Raw genomic sequence first — 5,275 nt, 5'->3', positions numbered from 1 at the left:
ACCCACCCATGTGAAATCGTCTGGGAAATTGGCCCCCATAATGGGGGCTTGTTATTTATACGACGGTGGCCTTTAAGGAAACGACTTCCAGGAACACATAGACACACACACACACACACACACACACACACACAGAAAGAGAGAGAGAGAGAGAGAGAGAGAGGGGATACAAATGACTTAGGTGAACCGAACGTTGAAATGAGTTGATGACATCGAAAACACAAAGCAACAGGTCGACAGAGATGTAGGGGAAAAAAAACAGGATTGAGAGAGAGAGAGAGAGAGAGAGAGAGAGAGAGAGAGAGAGAGAGAGAGAGAGACTGATATTCAGGACTGGATGCTTATTACATTGATTTTATAACGTAAAATTGATAGTGAAAAATTTACTTTCCTAAGAAGTGATTTATTTACAATCAGTCACATAACTAATTTTATATTTCTCGAAGAAATCGGACACTGATTAGCAAAGTCTAATGAAGGTTTTCTGTAAATATCGACAGAGGATGATTCTATCAAAGAAAACGAGAAGTCCAAAAATCCCAGATTCAGAAAGATTCTTTTAAAGTTTCCCCTGAAACGTAAACAATGGATCCCGTTTTCGTTCCTTCAAAGAGAAGTGACCCCTTCACTCCAGAGTCCTTGAGTTTGACGTAGCCCAGAACGAACCGTTTCTAAGGAAGTGGATCCTTGGGAGAAGGCAGTTTTGGCATCGGGAGCAAAGACTACTCCATCGGGGATTCTTTTTCTGTACTGAGGAGGACGGTAAGTCTCGTTACGTTGGTTTTAATGTTATCGAATTCGAATAATTTTACAAGAATATATCCTATTGTTGCAAAAGTTAGCGTTTCTTATTATTGAAGTTGCAGCGTCTTGTAAATTTCTTGGTATTTCTACAGAAACAGTCCGCACGGACTGCAAGCAACGTAACCGCGGATACGACATCCACTAGGGATTGAGGGCCATCCAATGTATTTCGCCGTGTTTAGTACTGGCCCCTGGGGGGTTAATTACAGTCGTCCGCATAAATATTGGTAATTCTTTAGAAGCAAGCTGCATCACCAGTTTCTAAAAGACAATTAACAATCCTTCATTTAATGGTGTTTTTTCAGTGAATCTCCTCTTGTTTTCTTGAGCAAATTTTATTTTTACCCCCTTTTCCACTCAACAAGCTTGGGGGCCCCCAGTTGGGAATCAGGGGTTTTGGGTGGGGAAATACCAGAAAGGAGTGCTTTGCAGCAATAATAATTGGGAGCACCAACAGATTCGCGGGCCCACTCGACCGTCAGCCGAAATCGGCGGAAGAACACCAAAACCAATATGGCGGCGAAACCAAACAACATCAAAGAAAGTAGGGAGCGACGACATATTCCGTGACGATCGATTTATATGTGCTGTCAGTAAGGCCGTGGCGGAACGGCGCTTTGCGCCTTATCTGCATATTTAAAAATTCTTGGCAAGCACGGCATGTTCTGGCAAGAGGTAATGTTGCGCTGCGCGCGCTAGCCACAGGGATTACAGCAAGGTTACTTACTGTGGCGGATGGATTTGGGTGTCACGCAATTTTAGATTAACTTCAAAACAGAGATGGGATTTTTCAAACCACGTTCCTTTAGACAAGGAAACACTAAAATTACATCGAAGGAAACTCCAAAATTACATCGAAGGAAACACTAAAATTACATCGCTTACGCTGACGTCCTGTAGTCACTACAGAGCGATCACACCTAAAGGCGTTCCTGTTGTGGTCGATCCGACAAATAGCTCCACAACACTCGCAGTTTTTTTGCTTTAGAATTAAATTGTCTTTGAGCATATTCAATCACAACTTTTTTACCACCACAAGACAAATAATGATAAAATTCACCGTAACCCACATTGCACTGCAAACAATCGGTAGGAAATCGAAGGTCTGTCAAAATTAATGCCAGAAGGGCCAGCCACTGCCTCTGCCATAGCTAAAGGAAGACAAAATGCCGGTTTTTGCTTCATTATTCGAGTATTCAGTCAAACAAGGATACCAGTGGACACTGGACAGGTAACTTTATTACTGCGCTGAAATGCTAGTGAAACTTAGTTTTCGACTAAAGTAGTTCGTAATTGGTTATGAAACCCATGACGTCATAAAGATTTCACACTTCTCGGCCAATAATGAGTAACTGGAACTGCTTTTGTTTGCGTAAGAAAGTAAGTTAGAGGGCTCATTAAAAGTAAACATTACCGTAGAGGAAACACCTCTCCCGACTTAAGAAAAATTAGAGGTAAAAACTTATCAAGCTCATATAATTCCACCCCGTTCAATCTCTCATATGACTATACTTTTTATATTGCTTTTCACATGCTCTTTCCATGTAGGCAATTATTTATTTTAATATCCAGTGCGGAGTGCTTCTGAAGTATTATCTAAGTATTACTTAAAACTCTTGTTCAGTAGGTAAAACTGCTTAGAAAAACCGCAACTACCATAGTCTAGGCCGCCGCGGATAAATACCCTAGATCTACCAAGTTCTTATTTTTGTTCTTTTTTTTTTTTTGTTTTTTTTTTTTTTTTTTTTTTTTTCTCTGAACTGTTTGAATGACAAGTGAATTTTATAGCTTAAACTTCGATATTTTTAACTTTTCCTAAAATCTTGCAGTATAGCCTATAACAAAAGTGTATATTGCAATTACAGCCATTATAGCCTTCACAGCTATTCGTAAACAAACAAATATTTGTCTGGTAGTGTTAGATTATAGTCTATATTCTATGAAATTATCATATAGCATTCATAAGCTAATTTTTTTCCATTTCTAGGTTGTGAAATTCGTGTAAGACGAGGGTCATGATTTTGTGCTACAGATCTGATAGGTTTTTTTGGGATCAGGATTTCTATTGTGGTATGTAAAGGTTAGTATTCTAAGTATTGTCAATTTTTGAAAGTGGAAAGACTAACCTGTTTTTCAAAACTATTTCTGTCAAGATATGGCCATAGTTTTTTTATAAACCTTAAATAGTCGTCATATTCTATAGTATGATTATTTAAATATCTACAGATTTTCGTGGTATCTAAAAACACTGGAGTGAACTACGCTTGAGAAACAGACGTCAAAAATTGAAGCATTGAAGCAAAAAGTTACTCTCGTGCTACAATGAAATTTATATCCTAGTTTGGAGCAATGGAACAAAGGTGAGTAATATTGTATTACAATATCAACCAACTATTCTCTTCTACCTCCACCCCTACAGGGGAGCTGGTACCCACCCCCCTCCCCCCGTAGGGGTGGAGGCCCCTTCCAGCAGTCTCTCCATAGGTCGTACGACCTATGGACATGAGCATGGAAGGTTTATACGTACTTAATTATACTTTTTTTCCCATGTGCTAAGCGAATATGTAGCCAATTTTTAGAAGTTTAGGTACCTCAAGATTATTTTTAATGGTTTAATTGTAACGTAAATATCTACGTTTAAAGCTAAATACTTTGAATTTTTTTCTAGAATTTAGCAGTTTAAAATTTTTTTTTTTTATAAATGTTTGTTCATCAGGTAGTACAGAAGTGAACTTAGTCTAATCAATATTTTTGCGATTCTAAGTATTACTCTTTGAACTGCTCAGAACTGCTCAATCTTAAAATTAAAATGTTAATATCCAAACTTACTTGATTCAATTTAACCTGATCTATACTTTTGAGAAGAATTTTGATTAAAAAAAACTTTTCAGTCATTGATTTTAAACATTTAACCTTGATTTAACTTTATTAATTTGCAACTTTGATAAAAATTTTGATATTTTTTAACTTGACTGAACGGTTAAGCATTGCTTAAATTTGTTCTTGGCTCATATCAGCATAACTCATTTGTCAATATAATGCAATATTTTAAACTACTATATTAAATTGTGAAGAGTTCTGGTTAAACTTCAAGTTCATAAAGGTAAACATTAGTACTATTGTTTGGTCTGTAAATAAAAAAAAGTTAGTTTTATTATAAATGCTTCAGTCTGTAAAGTCAAAACCCTATTTTCCCGATTTGAATATCTCTTGTCTTTTATTTGTTAAGTTTCTACCGCGTTTATTTTGCTTGCAGGAAATTTGACTGGAATAGTTGAACAGAGCAAACTAAAACAGTGTTTCTCAAAAACTCCTCCAGTGTTCGTTGCTTCTACCCCAAAGCAGTTAGGAGGTGAGAAAGGAAGCCATTGGTACTGATCCATTTTACTTCATGGTTGAAAGATGTCCTGCCCTGATTAGATGGTTCGAAGGTGTAATTGGCTATTTCACACTTAAAATTAATGGTGCTCTGTAATGCCATGTAATTATGAACTTTATTGCTTTCACTGATAGCAGTGACAAACTGTCTAGATGAAATTTCCCAATTAAATAGAAACTATTTTCAAAGTTGCTTGCTTTGAGTGGTTGTTTATGAAGTCGAACATTAAGTCTTGGAATACTTTGCTTATGTTAAACTTAAAAAACTGCTGTAAATCCTTTGGCAATATTATTTGATGGATATATTTATGGCTTTTTTTCAATACCTGAAGCTACTACAGTTTTATAACAAGTGTCTTTTTGAATTGTGATTTAATGTTTTATTCTGAAATTTTGGTAAATGACTGGAAAGTCAAAAAAAATTTTCCTGGAAGGAATCCAGGCTGAAACCAATAGACTTAAATCGAAAAATTTTAAGTTTATATAATCAAACTTATATCTTATACATTGAAGTAATGTACTTGGATATCGACTGGGTTTTTATTTATTAAAATTTATTAATGGTAACCTGTCACCTAATACTTTACCTACATTCTATAAAACAAATTTATAAGGTAAATAACGTCGCATTACTGTCGAAGGTATCAAATATTGAAAATAAAATTAACGTTTATAAAATATTAACTATTATTGATGGACAATTATTGACGGGTATCAAATATTAAAAACATGATGGGTACCAAATATGAAAAACTATAATTTCGATTAATTTTCAGTTAAGGCAGCTAATATGCGATTTTAGACATACATAACCTTTTATTTTCAATGTCGAAATATGGCTGATAAAACAGACTTGTTCAAAAGCTAACGCAGCGAAGTGTTGCGATGATAATCACCATTTAGGATCTCGAAGGTCTGTTATTCAAGTTTTAGGAACCGTCCACAAGGCCGAGCTTTGCTCGACTAACTCTGTTCGATGTGACGTCAGAAGCGGAGAAACTGCGGCAAAGTTCTGACTTTTCTCACTGTTTCTCCGCTTCTGACGTCACATCGGACAAAGTTCGTCGACCAAAGCTCGACCGTGTGACGGGGC

The 5,275-nt window shown here is 36.2% G+C and overlaps 1 long non-coding RNA gene across 1 annotated transcript; it reads left to right on the top strand.

Moving 5' to 3' along the window:
• The first annotated feature begins 645 nt into the window (after positions 1 to 645).
• Positions 646 to 4,487, top strand: LOC135205209 (uncharacterized). The gene is made up of 4 exons (XR_010312494.1): positions 646 to 762; positions 2,792 to 2,884; positions 3,031 to 3,164; positions 4,061 to 4,487. It is a non-coding gene; the product is annotated as an uncharacterized LOC135205209 (long non-coding RNA).
• The last annotated feature ends 788 nt before the right edge of the window (positions 4,488 to 5,275 follow it).

This window comes from Macrobrachium nipponense, chromosome 49 (genome assembly GCF_015104395.2).
Source record: "Macrobrachium nipponense isolate FS-2020 chromosome 49, ASM1510439v2, whole genome shotgun sequence".
NCBI lineage: Eukaryota > Metazoa > Arthropoda > Malacostraca > Decapoda > Palaemonidae > Macrobrachium > Macrobrachium nipponense.
Note: the sequence above shows the minus strand (reverse complement) of the source record. Positions and strands in the feature narration are given on the sequence as shown.